This window comes from Neofelis nebulosa, chromosome 2 (genome assembly GCF_028018385.1).
Source record: "Neofelis nebulosa isolate mNeoNeb1 chromosome 2, mNeoNeb1.pri, whole genome shotgun sequence".
In the NCBI taxonomy this organism is placed as follows: domain Eukaryota; kingdom Metazoa; phylum Chordata; class Mammalia; order Carnivora; family Felidae; genus Neofelis; species Neofelis nebulosa.
In genome coordinates, this window is record NC_080783.1 from 128,540,899 (window position 1) to 128,561,067 (window position 20,169).

The window sequence follows — 20,169 nt, forward strand, 5'->3', positions numbered from 1 at the left end:
AACAGGCTCCAGGCTCTGCGCTGTCAGCGCAGAGCCTGACGTGGGGCTGAAATTCACAAGCTGTGAGATCATGACCTGAGCCGAAGTCAGATGCTTAACTGAGAAATACACTTATTATGAAAGAAAGCAACAACCTGAACAACATTCACCGTCAGACACAGCATTGCTTTAATATATGGGCCAAGAATGTTGTTATTTTTATTTTTTTATTTGAAAGAGAGAGCACACAAGCTGGGAAGAGGGGCAGAGGGAGAGAGAGGGAGAGAGAGAGAGAGAGAGAGAGAGAGAGAGAATCTGAAGCAGGCTCCATGCGCAGCACGGAGCCTGACACGGGGCTCGATCTTATGACACTGGGATCATGACCTGAGGTGAGTCCAACACTCAACCGATTGAGCCACCCAGGCGCCCCTGGGCCAAGAATTTTAAATAAGCGTGATGAACACTGTCACTGCCCTCCAGCCAAAGACCACCAGGAACACAGAGGAATAACAAGCTGGGTTTATTGGTTCTTGCAGGCCAGGGAGACCTCACAGAAAACCGGAGTGTCTCATGAAGAGAGTGTGAGAAACACCCTGTTAGAGGATTCAGGTTCTGGTTGGGTGATTTGGGGGAGAATCCCAGGAAGCGGGGCTCACTCTAGATTGGATGCTGTCAGAAAATTACGGGGAGGGGGGGAGTTCTGTGGTTGGGTATTTTGTCACAGTGACCTTTTGTTTGTAAGTAAAATCATAAAGTGATCTTGTGTCATTTTATCATGGTCCCAGAGTAACTGGGAGGTTGTTACGCTGTGGGATTACTTGTCCAAGAGGTGAACAGAATGAAGAGGCACAAACTTCCAGTTATAAAATAAATATGTCCTGGGAATGAAAAGTACAGCATAGGGAATACAGTCAGTAAAATTTTAATCGTGTTGTATGGTGACAGTTGGTAACTACGCTTACCATGGTGAGCATTTTGTGATGTATATAATGTGTCCAATCACTATGTCGTATACCTGAAACTAATGTCATCTTGTATGTTGACTATAAGTTTTACCACTAAACAAACAAGAGGAGAACAGAGTTCTGCTGTATCAGCACACCTCTGAAAGTCAGAAGTCAGGAGCCACTTTATTTCTTTCTCAGGCCCCACCCCACCTTTGGGCCAATGACAGAGTCAGACCGTGGGCACTAATTCATGAAATCCAGATTTCTCCCAATGCTGAGACTTTCCTAACCAAAATCAGAAGAGTGTGCAGGTAGTGTAGTGTTATAACTAAACCAGAACTCATCCTTCCTTCTCCCTCGATTGTAGGATGAGTCGTTGAACTATCTGGCATGACAGTGGCCATGCAGTAACATTTAAGGGCATGATACATTTGCCAACTGTAAAATAGGCAATTATCAGAAACAAATCACGATGCATCCTTGCAATTGGTCTCCACGCCAGAAGGTAAAGGACTGATTTCCTTTTCATGAAAACAAAGTAATGAAGTTACCCATTTTTTTTTTTTAACATTTATTTATTTTTTTGAGACAGAGAGAGACAGAGCATGAACGGGGGAGGGGCAGAGAGAGAGGGAGACACAGAATCGGAGACAGGCTCCAGGCTCTGAGCCATCAGCCCAGAGCCTGACGCGGGGCTCGAACTCACGGACTGTGAGATCGTGACCTGAGCCGAAGTCAGACGCTTAACCGACTGAGCCACCCAGGCGCCCCTGAAGTTACCCATTTTTTTTTTTCAACGTTTTTTTTTTTTTTTTTTTTTTTTTTTTTTTATTTTTGGGACAGAGAGAGACAGAGCATGAACGGGGGAGGGGCAGAGAGAGAGGGAGACACAGAATCGGAAACAGGCTCCAGGCTCCGAGCCATCAGCCCAGAGCCTGACGCGGGGCTCGAACTCCCGGACCGCGAGATCGTGACCTGGCTGAAGTCGGACGCTTAACCGACTGCGCCACCCAGGCGCCCCTACCCATTTTTAAATAGGATTGATGCACTTAGTTTTTAAATTGACCTAAATCAAATCAGATTGTTAATCTCAATCCAAAGTCCTGAGCGGAAGCTGTCTACTTCTGAAGTAGCATTTTCTAGAAGATTCCTGAGAATCTCAGTTTCAAAGTTCCAATAGAATCGACATCCAGCAGTCAGGAGGAAGTATTGTGTATCTTTTGAACTAGTAAATATTAACCTAAGGATGAATACTTGAAAATTTTGGTCCCGGACCAGTTATTAACAGAATATATAAGATTCTTTTCATTGAAGCTCTCTAGGGCCGTTTACCTCAGGGGTCTTTTCCAGAACACAAAATCTGTTGTTGGTCGTAAGTGAGCGGTTGGGAAAGGCAGCTCAGACCTGTTGATGATAAAGCTAGAGTTACTTTATGAGTCCCTTCCAGAATGTAATCATATCTCAATGATATCCTGTAATAGAATAGAATCTAAGATTGGAGGCGGGATTTTCAAACACATGGACCAGCCTCTTTAATTTATGAGAATATAACCTGTGAGTCCCAGAGGGGGTTGCTCTTATACACATTAATGCTAGTGGTAATATTTTAGGCCATGGAAGTTTAAGGAGGCATTGCTAATTTGTTTTTAGAATTCCATTAGTTTTGTTTTTCTTAAGGACTATGGATGACAAGAATAAATAGTAAAGGTTTTTGGGTAAAAGGCAAACTTTATAGTGTTTCTTAGTAACAGTACCAGTAAAATGAGTGTCTGTCATTATTAGAAAGACAAGTGGAAATTTCCCAGGGCAGGAAAGGAAATCAAGCAAAAAAAAAAAAAAAGAAATGTTTTTTTGCTACAGTTAGAGCCATAGCTCCCTGGCAAGGAAAATCTTTAATCTTCTCTGAGAAGAAAACAGAAAATAACCAAAACATACTTCTAATCCATTGCAAGGGGTCATTGTATAAAGTCCATCTCCAGGCGTGAAGGGCTCTCAAGACTTCAGTTCTAGTCCATATGCCACCTTTACATTTCATCAGGATCATATTGTCAACAGTGTGACATGTTCTTAAAACATCCTTGGCAATGCTTCTAAAAGACCCCACTGATGTTGGTTTAATATTGTTGCCAGTGTATCTCTATTATGAGTAATGTCATGAAGCATTTTTGCTAAACTCCGTTTGAAATTATCTATACATTTTATATGTCAGCTGATGTTATACATCAGTCATTCTGAGAGCACAAAAACTATTCTTATGCAATTTTTCCCACTTCTGAGTTTTTCCACTTTCCAGTTTTCCAAATCGAGGATTTGTCTATGATGGTGAAAAATAGCTTTGGGGCACCTGGGTGGCTAAGTCAGTTGAGTGTCTGACTCTTGATTTCAGCTCAGGTCATGATCTCACAGACTTGAGATTGAGCCCCTCATCATGCTGAGCATGAAGCCTGCTTAAGATTTTCCCTCTCTCTCTACTCCTCTACCCCACTCAGGCTCTCTCTCTCTCTCTCTCAGATAAAAAAATAAAATCAAATTTAAATTGTTTTAAATGTTTATTTAGTTTTGAGAGAGACAGAGTACAAGCAGGGGAGGGGCAGAGAGAGAGGGGGAGACACAGAATCCGAAGCAGGCTCCAGGCTCTGAGCTGTCAGCACAGAGAGCAATGCAGGGCTCGAACTCAAGGATCGTGAGATCACGACCTGAGCCAAAGTTGGACACCCAACCGACTGGGCCAGCCGGGAGTCCCGAGGCTTCTCTTTTCAATGTCATCACTGGAGCACCGTCTTGGGGAATGCTGCTTGTGGAGCAGGGAGGTCAGCCACAGCTGACTCTCATTACTGTGAGATTCCCAGTCTTGGTGTTTTGAATGATGTCCCGCTCTTATTATAGCTATTTCCTTAGGTAACAGCAAATCAGCTAAAACCTTTTTTTTAACTTGTCCAATTTGTATAGGTTTTGTCAAAGTTAGAAAGCTCTTCCTTTCTAAAGCATTCCAAACTTGCAGACTAGAGCAAAAGCACATCTACTAACAGCAGCTGGCAGGCCTAGGTAAGGGCAATTATCTTAGTCTTTGGAACTGATTTGATTTCTGGAACGGTCTATATTTTAAGTGTGAATTTAGGTCCTATGATAGCATTTTAAAATATGAACAAATACAATGAGTTCAAGGCTATCCAAGGGAATTTCTAATAAAATGATTTAAGAGTGTGGGAAAAGCGTTGAAGGTTATGAGAATCATTTGGTGAAGAAAAGGAACCTCTACTTACCTGCGTGTAACAGAACCTAAGCATTTTACATAAAGGACCCCAATACTAATTTTACTCCTAAGGTATGTTATTTTTTTTTAAATTCTTTTTAATGTTTATTTTTTGAGAGAGAGAGAGAGAGAAAGAGAGAGAGAATGAACAGGGAAGGGGCAGAGAGAGAGGGAGACACAGAATCAGAAGTAGGCTCCAGGCGGTCAGCACAGGCTCCAAGATCCCAAGTAGTTCTAACCAACAGAAGAAACAACAAAATGAAAAGGCAGCCTATGGAATGGGAGATAATATGTGCAAATCATATACCTGATAAGACAATAAGATCCAAAATATATAGGGAATTCATACAACTCGAGGTGGGGAAATGCCCCAATAATCTGATTTTTAAATGGGCAGAGGACCTGAATACACCTTTTTCCAAAGAAAATATACGGATGGCCAACAGGTAAGTGAAAAGATGCTCCACATCACTCATCATCAGGGAAAAGCAAATCAAAACCACAATGAGATAGCACCTCACAGCTGTCCTAACGAGTAGTATCAAAAAGACAAAAAGTAACAAGCGTTGGCAAGGATGTGGAGAAAAGAGAACCCTCGTGCACTGTTGGTGGGAACGTAAATTGGTGTAACCATTATGGGCAACGGTATGGAGGTTCCCCAGAAAGCTCGGGTGCCTGGGTGACTTAGTCGGTTGAGCGTCTGACTCTTGACTTCAGCTCAGGTCATGATCTCAGGGTCATAGGATCGAACCCAGGATTGGGCTCTGGGCTGAGCATGGAGCCTGCTTACGATTCCCTCTCTCCCTCTGCCTCTTCTCCTGCTCACACTCTCTCTCCCTAAAAATGAAAAGAAGGAAAGAAAAGTTAAGTATAGAGGTACTGTATGACTCAGCAATCCCATATATCTGACAGAAATGAAATAACTGTGTCAAAGAGATGTCTACACCCCCCTGCTCGCTGAAGCATTATTCACAATAGCCAAGAAATGGAAACAACCTAAATCTCTATCAACAGATGAAGACATAAAGAAAATGTGGTGTATTTATACAATGGACTATTACTCAGCCATGAAAAAGAAGCAAATTCTGCCATTTGCAACAACTTGGATTATGTTATGCCATTATGCAAAGTGAAATAAGTCGGACAAATACGTATGATCTCACTCGTATCTGAAACCACCACACTCACAAAATCAGAGAACAGATTGGAGGTTGTTAGGGGCTGAGAGGTGGGGGAAATGAGATGTTGGTCACAGGGGACAAACCTATAGCTCTAAGATGAAAAAGTTCTAGGGATTAATGTACAGCATGGAGACCATAGTTAACAAAACTGCATTGGCCACTTGAACGTTGCCAAGTGGATCTGAAATGGTCTCTCTACACCCAGAAAAAAATGGTAACTGTGTGAGATGATGGATGTGTTAACTAACCTTATTGCGGTAACCATTTCGCAGTCTCTAACCATGCACCTTAAACGTACACAAGTTATATGTCAGTTATATCTCAGTAAAGCTGGAGGAGGCCAAGTGGGCCCCCTTAGTGCCTTAGTTCTTTTCACAGAATCAGCACCGTAATTCTAGATACATCTTGTTTCTTATTCATATAACCCCGAGTTAAGGAAACCTAGCAACAGAAAGAGCAGCCTGTTAATCAAGGCTGTGCATCAGAACCAGTGGCGGAAGAGAAGCTATTATTGTAGGTTCCTGGGCTCTGCCCAGACCTGCTGCATTTGAATATTGGGTGGATGGTGGTACAGGGCACTTGCATATATATTTTTTTAGCCCCATAAGCACTGCCGTTGGGCAGCGAGGGTTGAGAGCCTCAGACTGGAGAAAGCATCCCTGGGCTGGGTGGGGTACTACCTGAAGTCCTCCAGGATCTTTTTTTTTTTAATTTTTTTTTTAGTTTAATTTTTGAGAGACAGAGAGAGAGTGAGCAGGGGAGGGACAGAGAGAAAGGGAGAAAGAGAATCCCAAGCAGGCTCCACACTGTCAGCACAGAGCCTGATGCGGAGCTCACACTCACGAACCACGAGATCATGATTTGATCCGAAACCAAGAGTGGGAGGCTCAACTGATTGAGCAACCCTGGCACCCCCTCTTTTTTTTTTTTTTTTTTTAGAGAGACAGCATGTGAGCAGGGGAGTAGGGCAGAGAGAGAGAGAAAGAGAGAAAGAGAAAGAAGGAGAGAGAATCCTAAGTAGGCTCCATGCTCGGCATGGAGCGAGCCCCCACACAGTGCTAGATCCCACGACTGCAAGATCATGACCTGAGCCTAAATCAAGAGTCGGGTGCTCAATTGACTGAGTCCTCCAGGATCCAGAACCAGAGAGTGAGCCTCTGGAGGTGAGGTGGGAGGGGAAATAGTGAGAAGTAGGTGGAAGGGGAGGAGGGGCAGAAGCAGAGAAAAGAGGACCTGAGCTGAGGCAGGGACCCAGCCACACCGGTGGCTGCTCGACTCCTGGCTTGTCCTTCTTTATTTCTTTCCAAGTTTGTTCTCAAACGGGTGACCCCTCCCAGGCTTCAGGGGGTGGGGGGTGGGAAGAGCATGTTCAGACACCATCACATTCATTTCTCACACCCTCCCTAAACATGCAGAACATGCCTGGACAGTCCAGGACTTCTCACTTTGTGTAAGGGCTTCAACCGTGGAAACTGAGTTCCCTTCAACACCCTCTTTGTCTTGAAAAACCAGAGTCTGAAATACTAATAAATGAGGCCCTGAGGCTGGGAAATCAATATCGGGTGGAGCTAAGTGCCCCAGAGGTATTTTGTCTGGGTTATGCAAATGTCTACAGACAGCCAAGGTAGGAAAACTCCAAACAAGCTGATCAACGAGAAGGAAAAAAAACTGGTCAGACATTCAGTGAAATCAGGCAGGAGAAAGACTCGGAATCTGGAGGCAGCTTCTCATGGTGGCATGGGTTCAAATCCTAGCCCTGCCCTTTAGCAGCCAGGGGATCTGGGGCATGTTACTGAATCCCTGTACACCTGAATCTCCTCCTCCGTTTACAGTAGTACATACCTGCCTCGTAGGGTTTGTTTATTCACCACATTTTTACCAGGCACCTAATTAATGTGCCAGGCACTCCTGTGAAATTCAGCAGTGACCAAAATAGACAAAGTTCAGACTTTACAGAGCTTTCATTCGGTGGGAGTTGTTTTGGGGATTAAATCTGCTAAGACGTGAGAAGCAGTTAAGAGCCACGCCTTGCACATAGTAAATGTTCAGTAAATGTGCACCATCTTCCCTCCATGTCTGGCTCCGCTGCCCTCCCACAGCTGTCAGCATATTTGGGCGGAGGGGTTCTCTTCCAATGTCCCTTGAGGCTCTGTTGTTCTCTGACATTTGACCTCACATTTGGCTGTGGGCCTTACAACTAATACTTCTGGGAACAACACTGCCTCTGCCCAGAGGGCTCTGCTCCTCAAACCAGCAGAGGCTGGGAATGGTCTTTCTCGTGCTCTTTGCCTGAGGCTGCAGGTCCCTAGCACCAGGTGGTAGCCCCCTTCCCCTGGCCTCTGCTCCTGGATGCCTCCAGGAACGAGGAACGATAACTTCCTGGCAACCAATTTAAGTGTGACAAAGGTGTTTAGGAAAGAGCACTGTTCCTCTTTATAAAAGGGGCCTGTTGGCTGAGATGGCAGAGAGCATGGAAGTTCTCGCCTTCTCTCATCCCTGAAATGCAGCTAGATCAGCACCAAGCCATTTGCACACCTAGAAAATTGATCTGAGGATTTACACAACAACCTGCATAACTTAAGCCACAGAACTCGGCAGGTACGCGGTGCAGAGAGGTGAACCGGGGGAGAGAGAAGCCGTGGAGGGTAGGGAGCTGTTTTTGTGGAGAGAGAAGAGAGAAAGGGGGGAGAGTGCAGGAAAAGCACTTCCCCCACAGGATAGCACTCCCCCACAGAGAAAGAGAGTGGAAACGCCCACAAGCAACTGAACAAGAAAGGGAGAAAGGAGGAGAGCGTTTCAATACCATTAGGACTCTATAAACAGGGGAGTGCAGAGTCTGAAACTCCACAGCTCGATACATGGTGGAGCTCTGGTGGGAAGGGCGAATCCCCAGGAGCAGGCAGCGAGGTCTGAGGCGTCCACGGGCCACACGGGAGAAGCAGTTCCCCCGCTAGGAAAGCATCCGGTAGAGGCCGTAAGGCCTCCCACAGGCAAAGGTCCCGGCAGACCCCGGAGAACAGCCACGTTTGCTGGTATTGGAACAAAGTTGCGGTGAAACCGCCCCGGCTGTGTGTTGTGTTTTGCCATAAGCTCTGAACTTCCGCCACCTCGTGATCCCGTGAACTTTCCCTGGGGCAGGCAGGCACCCGGCCACAGTCGCTGAGGAGGCTCTGCAACAGCACAACTGCACAAACGTTCCCGGGGGGCAAGCCGGCACCTGGCCATTGCTTGGCGACATCGTCCTCCAGAGGGTCAGAGTGGGCCCGAGCCACAAGGCTCTCAGAGATGAGGGGTTTGGAAACACAGCCCCAAATGAGATAGAATTCAAGAGGGAGGTGCTTGCCTGGCAAGCTGACAGCTTGCACCTGGACAGTGTAGAAGCGGTGAGTGGACAGAAGCTGGAGTCAAAGGAGGAGTGCTTGATTGCTGGTCTGTGAGAGCACAGAGTTCTGATACCAGAGACTGGGAAGCTGGGTGAAGCCACTTTCACCTCTCCCGCAGGTGCACATACATGGGCATGCGTACCACACTGATCCACCCCAATAAGCTAAGTAGTGCCACCTAGTGGAGAACAAAGCCATTACACCAAGCCCGGTCCAACTGAGTCAACCAAGTTCAGGACTTAGAGGACCACCACAAGTCTCCCCTCCTGCCTAGTGTACAGACTATAAAGGGCTTCATAGTTAGACTTCTAGGGGAAACTAATTTCTTTCGGATTTCATCTGTTCACTGGTCCATCTACTCGTTTCTTTTGTTTACTCTTTTTCTTTTCTTATCTTGGATACAAAAAGAGAAAAAAAATTTTTTTATGGGGTGCCTGGGTGGCTCAGTCAGTTGAGCGACCAACTTTGGCTCAGGTCATGATCTGACAGTTTGTGAGTTCGAGCCCCGCGTCAGGCTCTGTGCTGACAGCTCAGAGCCTGGGGCCTGCTTCGGATTCTGTGTCTCCCTTTCTCTCTGCCCCTCCCCTGCTCATGCTCTGTCTTTCTCTCTCTGTCTCAAAAATAAATAAACATTCAAAAAATTTTAATTGCTTTTATTTTCCCTTTGAAATTTTGAAATTTTTAAAAATTTTTTATTTTTTGTAAATTTGTTATTCTATTTTACTTTCTTCACTTCATTTTATTCTATTTTATTGTATACTTTTTTATTTTTAAAAATTTTCTTACTTTTCTTTTCTTTCCCTTTTTTCCTCTATTCTATAAAGCTTCTTTCAACAACCAGACCAAAACACACACCTAGGATATAGCTTCCTTCATTTGATTTTTTGTGTTGTTTTTAATTTTTTAATTTTAATTTTTTATTTTATTAATTCCTTTTCTTCCTCCAAAATGACAAAACAAAGGAATTCGCCCAAAAGATAGAACAAGAAGAAATGACAGTCAGGGACTTAATCAATGCGGATATAAACAAGATGTCTGAACTAGAATTTAGAATCATGATAATAAGAATACTGGCTGGGGTTGAAAAAAGCATAGAATCCCTTCCTGCGGAGATAAAAAGCATAGAATCCCTTTCTGTGGAGATAAAAGAAGTAAGATCTAGCCAGGATGAAATTTAAAATACTATAACTGAGATGCAATCTCGAAAGGATGCCATGGCAAAGATGGATGAAACAGAGCAGCAAATCAGTAATACAGAAGACAAAATTATGGAGACTAATGAAGCAGAAGAAAAGAGAGAAACTAAGGTAAAAGAGCATGATATAAAATTAGAGAACTCAGTGACTCGTTAAAAAGGAATAACATCCAAACCATAGGAGTCCCAGAAGATGAAGAGAGAGAAAAAGTTTAGTTTTTCAGAGAGAAAAAGAAAGCTTATGTGAACAAATCATAGTGGAAAACTTTCCTAACCTGGGGAAAGACACAGACATCAAAATCCAGGAAGCACAAAGAACTCCCATGAGATTCAACAAAAACCAACTATCAACAAGGCATATCATAGTCAAATTCACAAGATTCACAGACAAGTAAAGAATTATGAAAGCAGCAAGGGAAAAAAGTCCTTAACCTATAAGGGAAGACAGATCCGGTTTGCAGCAGACTTATCCACAGAAAACTGGCAGGCCAGAAAGGAGTGGCAGGATATATTCAACGTGCTGAATCAGAAAAATATGCAGCCAAGAATTCCTTATCCAGCAAGGCTGTCATTCAAAAAAAGAGTTTCCCAGACAAACAAAAACTAAAGGAGTTTGTGACCACTAAACCAGCTCTGCAAGAAATTGTAAGGGGGGCTCTGTGAGTGGAGAAAAGATCAAACAAACAAACAAAAAGATCAAAAGCAACAAAAACTAGAAAGGACCAGAGAACACCACCGGAAACTCCAACTCTACAAGCAACATAATGGCAATAAATTCATATCTTTCAGTACTCACTCTAAACGTCAATGGAGTCAATGCTCCAATCAAAAGACATAGGGTAATAGAATGGATAAGAAAGCGAGATCCATCTATATGCTGTTTACAAGAGACCCATTTTAGTGCTAAAGACACCTTCAAATTGAAAGTGAGGGGATGGAGAACCTATCTATCATGCTAATGGTCAACAAAAGAAAACTGGTGTAGTTTGATGTCAGTATGGCTACTCTGGCTTTCTTTTGGCAACCAGAGTGACCATACTTATATCAGAAAAACTAGATTTTAAAATAAAGACTGTAACAAGAGAGGAAGAAGGGCATTATATCATAATTAAGGGGTCTATCCATCAAGAAGATCTAACAATTGTAAACATTTATTCCCCCAATGTGAAGCACCCAAATATATCATTGATTATATAAATCAGTGAATCATAAACATAAAGAAATGCATTGATAATAATACCATAACAGTAGGGGACTTCAGCAACACCCCACTTATAGCAATGGACAGATTTTCTAAACAGGAAATCAACGAGGAAACAATAACTTTGAATGACACACTGGTCCGGATGGACTTGACAGATATATTCACAACATTTCATCCTAAAGCAGCAGAATACACTTCTCAAGTGCACATGGTACATTCTCCAGAATAGATCATACACTGGGACACAAATCAGGCCTCAACAAGTACAAAAGATTGAGATCATACCATGCATATTTTCAGTCCACAATGCTATGAAACTTGAAATCAACCACAAGAAAAAATTTGGAAAGACAGTGGATATTTGGAGATTAAAGAACATCCCTCTAAAGAATGAATGGGTTAACCAAGAAGTTAAAGAGGAAATTAAAAAGTACATGGAAGCCAATGAAAATGATAACACCGCAGCCCCAAATCTCTGGGAAGCAGCAAAGGCAGTCATAAGAGGGAAGTATATAGCAATCCAGGCCTTCCTAAGGAAGGAAGAAAGGTCTCAGATACACAACCTAACCTTACAACTTACAGAGCTGGAAAACGAATAGCAAATAAAACCCTAAACCAGCAGAAGACGGGAAATAAAAAGATTAGAGCAGAAATCTATGCTTTTGAAACCAAAAAAAGAGTAGAACTGATCAGTGAAACCAGGAACTGGTTCTTTGAAAGAATTAAAGAAATTGATAAACCCCTATCCAGTTTGATAAAAAAGGAAAAGTAAAGGACCCAAATAAATAAAATCAAGAATTAAAGAGGAGAGGGGCCCCTGGGTGGCTCAGTTGGTTAAGCATCCGACTTCAGCTCAGGTCATGATCTCACAGCTCATGAGTTCGACCCCCATGTCAGGCTCTGTGCTGACAGCTCAGAACCTGGAGACTGCTTCAGATTCTGTGTCTTCCTCTCTCTCTGCCACTCTCCTGCTCATGTTCTGTCTTTCTCTCTCTCTCTTAAAAATAAATAAACATAAAAAAAGAATGAAAGAGGAGAGATCACAACCAACACTGCAGAAATACAACCAATAATAAGAGAATATTAAGAGAAATTAAATGCCAATAAATTGGGCAATCTGGAAGAAATGGACAAATTCCTAGAAACATATAAACTACCAAAACTGAAACAGAAAGAAATAGAAAATTTGAACAGACCCATAACCAGTAAATTATTTGATTTAGTAATCAAAAAGTTGGATGGCTTTCCGGGGGAATTCTACCAAACACTTAAAGAAGAGTTAACACCTATTCTTTTGAAGCTGTTCCAAAAAATAGAAATGGAAGGAAAACTTCCAAACTCTTTCTATGAAGCCAGCATTTTGATTCCAAAACCAGACCAAAACCTCACTAAAAAGAACTACAGACCAATTTCCCTGGTGAACATGGATACAAAATTCCTCAACAAGATAATAGCCAAACAGATCCGACAATACATTAAAAGAATTGTTCACCATAATCACGTGAGATTTATACCTGGGATGCAGGGCTGCTTCAATAACTGCAAATCAATCAATGTGATACATCATATTATCATATTAATAAAAGAAAGGACAAGAACCACATGATACTCTCAACAGATGCAGAGAAAGCATTTGACAAAATGCAGCATCCTTTCTTAAGGGGCGCCTGGGTGGCTCAGTCGGTTAAGCATCCTTTCTTGATAAAAACAATCAAGAAAGTAGGGATGGAAGGATCATGCCTCAAGATCATAAAACCATATACAAAAGATTCACAGGTAATATCACTCTCAATGGGGAAAAGCTGAGAGCTTTCCCCGTAAGGTCAGGAACAAGACAGGGATGTCCACCCTCACCTCTGTTATTCAACATAGTATTGGAAGTCTTAGCCTCAGCAGTCAGATAACACAAAGAAATAAAAAGCATTCAAATCAGCAAGAAGGAAGTCAAACTTTCACTCTTCACAGTTGGCATGACACTCCATATGGAAAACCCAAAAGATCCCATAAAAAACTGCTAGAACTGATCCATGAATTGCAAAGTCGCAGGATACAAAATCAATGCATACAAATCAGTTGCATTTCTATAACCAATAATGAAGCAGAAAGAGAAATCAAGGAATCTATCCCATTTACAATTTCACCAAGAACCATAAAATACCTAGGAATAAACCTAACCAAAAAGGTGAAAAATCTATACACTGAAAACTATAGAAAGCTGATGAAAGAAATTGAAGAAGACACAAAAAAGTGGAAAAAATATTCTATGCTCATGAATTGGAAGAACAAATATTGTTAAAATGTCGATATTACCCAAAGCAGTCTACATATTCAATGCAATCCCTATCAAGATAACATGAGCATTCTTCACAGAGCTAGAACAAACAATCCTAAAATGTATATGGAACAAGAAGAGAACCCAAATAAACAAAGTAATGTTGAAAAAGAAAACCAAAGCTGGAGGCATCACAATTCCGGACTTCAAGATGTATTACAAAGCTGTAATCATCAAGACAGTACGGTACTGGCACAAAATCAGACACTTAGGTCAATGGAACAGAATACAGAACCCAGAAATGGACCCACAAACGTATGGCCAACTAATCTTTGACAAAGCAAGAAAGAATATCCAATGGAATAAAGAGAGTCTCTTCAGCAAATGGTGTTGGGAAAACTGGACAGCAACATGCAGAAGAATGAATCTGTACCACGTTCTTACACCTTACACAAAAATAAACTCAAAATGGATGAAGGACCTAATGTAAAACAAGAAGCCATCAAAATCCTAGATAAGAAAGCAGGCAAAAAAACTCTTTGACCTTGGCCTCAGCAACTTCTTAATACGTCTCCGGAGGCAAAGGAAACAAAAGCAAAAATGAATTATTGGGACCTCATCAAGATAAAAATCTTCTGCATGGTGAAGGAAACAATCAGTAACACTAAAAGGCAACTGACAGAATGGGAGAAGATATTTGCAAATGACATATCACATAAAGGGTTAGTATCCAAAATCTATAAAGAACTTACCAAAGTCAACACCCAAAAAACAAAGAATCCAGTGAAGAAATAGGCAAAAGACATGAATAGAAACTTTTCCAAAGAAGACATCCAAATAGCTAATAGACACGTGAAAAAATGCTCAACATCACTCATCGTCAGGAAAACACAAATCAAAACCACAATGTGATGCCATCTCACATCTGTCAGAATGGCTAACATTAACAACTCAGGCAACGACAGATGTTGGCAAGGATGCAGAGAAAGTGGAACCCTTTTGTACTGCTGGTGGGAATGCCAACTGGTGCAGCCACTCTGGAAAACGGGATGGAGTTTCCTCAAAAAACTAAAAATAGAACTACCCTATGACCCAGCAATTGCACTACTAGGTACTTAACCAAAGGATACAGGTGTGCTGTTTCGAAGGGGCACACGCACCCCAATGTTTATAGCAGCACTATCAACAATAGCCAAAGTATGGAAAGAGCCCAAATGTCCATCGACAGATGAGTGGATAAAGAAGATGTAATATATATATATATATATATATATATATATATATATATAATATATTATTATATATATATAATATATATAATATAATATATAATATATATAATAATATATTATATATATAATATTATATTATATATATATAAATATATATATATATCAAAAAGCAATCAATCAAAAAGAATGAAATCTTGCCATTTGCAACAACTTGGATGGAACTAGATAGAGGGTATTATGCTAAGTGAAATTAGTCAGAGAAAGAGAAATATCATATGACTTCACTCATATGAGGAGTTTAAGATACAAAACAGATGAACATAAGGGAAGGGAAGCAAAAATAATATAAAAATAGGGAGGGGGGGAATATAACAGACTCTTAAATACAGAGAACAAACAAGGGTTGCTAGAGGGGTTGTGGGAGGGGGATGGGCTAAATGGGCAAGGGGCATTAAGGAGGACACTTGTTGGGATGAGCACTGGGTGTTCTATGTAGGGGATGAATCACTGGATGCTACTTCTGAAATCATTATTACACTATATGCTAACTAACTTGGATTTAACTAAATTTTTTAAAAAGTAAAATAAATAAATAAATAAATATTTTTTAAAAATAAAGAAGGGTCATGTTTGTATTTACTAATAATCCCAGCTATATTTATTGAGTGCCTATTACATGTCTACTGCATATACTTTCTCACTGAATTTTCTTTCTTTTTTTTTTTTAACGTTTATTTATTTTTGAGACAGAGAGAGACAGAGCATGAACGGGGGAGGGGCAGAGAGAGAGGGAGACACAGAATCGGAAGCAGGCTCCAGGCTCTGAGCCATCAGCCCAGAGCCCGACGCGGGGCTCGAACTCACGAACCGTGAGATCGTGACCTGAGCTGAAGTCGGACGCTTAACCGACTGAGCCACCCAGGCGCCCCTCACTGAATTTTCACAACATCTCTTTTAACTACATATTTCTTCCCCCATTTTACAGGTGAGGAAACTGAGGCTCAGAGAAATTAAGTAACCTGCCCAAGGGCACACCGTCACTGAGGTACATTGGACTCAGTCAACCCCAAGGTCTGGCTCTACACGGGGCACCACACTGCCTACAAAAGGCTGCGGAGTGAACCCACAAGAGTGGAGGATCCAACAACAATCCAAGACTGTTTCCAAACCCCGTGGGAGCTGACATTAGATAAACTTGGCAAGTAAGCAAAAGGCCCTCACATGCCAAGCACAGTGGATGTTTCTTAGATGGCTTCGTGTCCTTTGCATTCATTATCTGCAACAAACTCAACTTCACAAGGCCAGAATATTTCAATGTAACATAGAGTTTATAAACACTCCAAGTGGTGTAAACACGGCAACAGATATGCCAGAGAGAGACTATAAACCAGAAAGAATGTGCTGCAAACTTCAGAACAGTGCACCCGGGGTCAAAAGCATCACTGAGTTGCCAAGAGGCCCCTCGTATTAAACCTCAGGGCTTGTGGATAATGTGAGAAGATTAGCGGAGTACTAAATACAAAGAGATACAAAGAAAGTATGTAGAGAAAGGGTGGGGCCGGGTGCGGAAGGCAGTGAGCCAGATCTGGCAGGAGCACAAACCAGGTTATAGGCTTGGCCCCGGGAGACTGAAGATGGCCTCACCTACAGTCAGGAGATGTGACCTGGAGCAGGGGAGGAGCAGGGATCTCCAGGCGGTGCAGATGGTGGTGGTGGTGGTGGAGTTGGTGGTGTGGTTCAGGACGCTCTGTCCTGGTGGAGCATCAGGGGTTGGGGACCTGATCAGAGAAGAGGCCATGAGAGCTGGGGCCTCGCTGGGCCATCTGAGATTCCAGGCAGATTGCAGCCTGGCTGAAAACTGCCTGATGAAACATGAAGCAGAGGTCGTGTGAGCTCATGCAGAAGGGGCCGGGAGGGAAGGGGAGGCTGTGGCTTAGTAGTATGGAGGGATCAGGACACACTTTGGATCCCCAGGTCTCTGAACCTTCAGCTAGGAGACCAGGCCCCACCCACCAGCTGCTGGGTGGGAGCCTTCTCACACTGGCCCGGCCCTGAAGGCAGAGGGAATGCCGTTAGTGTAGCTGTTGGGGGTGAACTGTCTGCTGTCCCCTCTGAGCTCACTGCCTGCACAACAGAAGGTGCAGTAACCCCTTTACTCTGGAGGGAGCGCAGGCTAGAGAAGCACAGAAGAGGAACCTAGACGGATCATCTGGCTTCTGGTAAGCAACGTGAGAAGGCTGGGGAACCCCGACACATCGCATGTTTAGTAGGCTGCTCGGTTACCAGGAGGGTGCAAGCTTAAGTGTTGATACTCTGTAAGGCCTAAGTGTCCTCGCCCCATTCCTGGGCAGGACAGCTCCAGAAGCGCCCCCTTGTGGCAGGACGTGCACCAGCCCTATCCTCCCCCCACCCTCCAAGGCGGGAAAAGCCCCGCTTCGGCCCCAGAACCCTCCAGGCCTCTCACAGAGCCCTGGGCGGCTCCGTTCTCCATGCCACTCTGATCCAGGGAGGGGCACGCCCGTGTCCGTTCTACCGGGACAGCCCATTTGGGCGCCACCTGTAAAATGCAGCTCTTTGGGTTCTTTCGGGTTCTTTGCCCAGGTAGGTAAGCCTCTCCCCCAACCCCCGGCGTTGCAGGAAGACTGAGGCGTCCCTGGTGCATCCCTAGTAAGTGGCTCTCAGGGGACCATGGCTGCCCTTTACTGAATGAAGACCTGAAGGCCAGCCACTTTGTACATACTGTTACTCCCTACCTCCTCCCATGCGGTGAACAGTATTATTGGCCTCTTTGCACCAGTAAGAAAACTGAGGCTGCGTGTTTCTCCTCACTTCCTTTTTCTACCAAAGTGAAATTCACATAACATACAAGTAAACGTTTTAAAGTGAGGGCTTCAGCGGCAGTCCGGACACACACAGTGTTGCGCCACCACGACCTCTAACTAGTTCCACAACATCTTCATCACCCCAAAAGGACCCCGACAGCCATTAAACCGTGAGTCCTTCCCCATTATCCCTCTTCCTCAACCCCTGACAACCAGCCATCTGCATTTCGTCTCTTTGGATTTAAGTGTCCTGGGTATTTCATGTCAATGCAGTCACGTCCCACCTTTGTGTCTGGCTCCTTGCGCTTATCGTAGTGCTTTTGAAGTTCACCCTTGTTGTGGCCTGGGTCAGTACTCCAATCCTTTTTGTGGCAGAATCATATTCCATTGGAGGGATAGAAGGCATTTTGTTTCTTCATTCCTCTGTTGGTGGGCACTTAGGCTATTTTCACTTTTAGGCTATTGTAAACAGTGCTGCTTTGAGCATGCGAGTGCATATATTTACTTGAGTAACAATTCTCAATTCTTTGGCACAGATCCTAGGAGTGGAATTGCTGGGTCAGATGGTCGTTTTATGTTTCACTTTGAGGATGCATCAAACCATTTTCCACAGTGGCTACACCATTTTACATTCCCACCAGCACTGTATGAGGGTTTCGATGTGTCCATGTCCTTGCCAATGCTTGTTATTCCTCCCCCCCCACCCCGTATCTTTTTTTTTTTTTTTTCTTAATTATAGCCATCCTAGTGGTTGTGAAGTTGTACTGAGGTTGATTTTTTAAAGTGAATTAACTACATATTTAAAGAAAACTGGGGCGCCTGGGTGGCTCAGTCGGTTAAGCGTCCAACTTCAGCTCAGGTCATGATCTCGCGGTCCGTGGGTTCTAGCCCTGCGTCGGGCTCTGTGCTGACAGCTCAGAGCTTGGAGCCTGCTTCAGATTCTGTGTGTGTGTTTCTCTCTCTCCGCCCCTCCCCTGTTCGCATTCTCTTTCCCTCAAAAATAAAATAAAAACATTAAAAAAAATTTTTTTAACAAAAAATACTGTTAAGAAAATAACAGCATGGCAGTGTGTGGATAGGGCAGGTAAGACTGGCAAACCCAAAGCCTGTAGTTTGGAAGCAAAGAAACAGATGTTTGCCTGTGGGTCACACTCCTCTGGCCCATCCTGCCTCCCCCCCAGCAACCCAAGCCAAACCCAACCCTGACTGTGCAAGAGGATGGCAAATCTCCTCTATCCCCTGCATGAAGGTAAGTTCCAGGCTGAGGCAAAACTCTTGAGTTCAAAGGGCCTTCATTGTGTCTCCCATCTTAATACTGCAGAGAAAGCCCACACCACCTCTGCAGGCCCTGTGGTGGGCCTGTGCGCAAGAATGCCCGGATGTGGTTCGCCAGCGCTCCCCAGTCAGGTCTGTGGGCTAGTCCCACCCTGACCTCTGCCCCGTGATTTTGGTTTTTAACTTCTTATCCAAGTATAACGTACAGAAACTGTAAGTCTATATAGTCTGATATATTTTCACGCACTCAGATAAAAACAGTACATTATCGATACCCCCTAAACATCCCCCCAAATTTGTACCAACCCAAGAGTAAGCACTAATTTGACTTTTGTAAAAAAGGGTTGGTTTTTTTTTAATGTTTCATTTGTTTTTGAGAGAGAAAACATGAGCAGGGGAGCAGCAGAGAGAGAAGGAGACAGGGGATCCGAAGCTGGCTCTGCACTGACAGCAGAGAGCCCAGTAGGGGACTGGAACTCACGGACTGCGAGACCATGACCAGAGCCGAAGTCAGATGCTCAACCGACTGAGCCACCCAGGCGCCCTACTGGTCTTTCATGGATGAGGTTTGCCTTGAGGCTTGCATAGATGGGACTACGTAGCACAGACTCTTGTGTCTGGCTTCCTCCATCAGCAGTGTTCATGTCATGTTCCTTCATGCTGTTTTGTGTAACTGTAGCTTGTTCATTTTCATTGCTGTCCGGCATTCCATTGTGTGGCTGTGCAGGTGACGGGCATTGAGCAGTCTGCAGCTTTGAGAGCTACATGACTGGGGCTGCCGTGACATCCTACCTAGGGCGGGGTTTGCAGGGCGCCGGTCCGCCGGCCCGTGCTCTGCTTTGACAGGTGCGACCAGTTTTCCGTAGCCTCACCGATTTACGCCCTCCCCTGAATGCATGAGTATTCCCACTGCCTGTCCTTACCACCACGTGGTGTTGTCAAGCTTTTTCCTTTTGGCCATTTTGGTGGGTGTGGGGGAGTAGCTGTTTGAGGTCTTAATTTACATTTCCCCGATGGCAAATAAAAATGATCCCCGCTTTGTGTATGTATTGGTCATTTAGATATCCTCTTCTGTGAAATGCCTAACCAAGCCTTCTGTTTATTTTTTTTATAAAATTTTTTTAATTTTTTTTTTTTTTTTTTTTGAGAGAGAGAGACAGAGCACGAGCAGGGGAGGGGCAGAGAGAGGAAGACACAGAATCTGAAGCAGGCTCCAGGCTCTCAGCTGTCAGCACAGAGCCCGACGAGAGGCTGGAACCTCAGATCTGATCTGAAGTCAGCTGCTTAACCGACTGAGCCACCCAGGCGCCCCGCTTCTGTTTGTGTTCTCTGTCTTTTCCTTACTGATTTGGAGTTCTTTATTCTGCATACAAGCCCTTTATTATCCGCTCTCATTCTGTGGTTTTTGATAAATAGAATTTCTTAA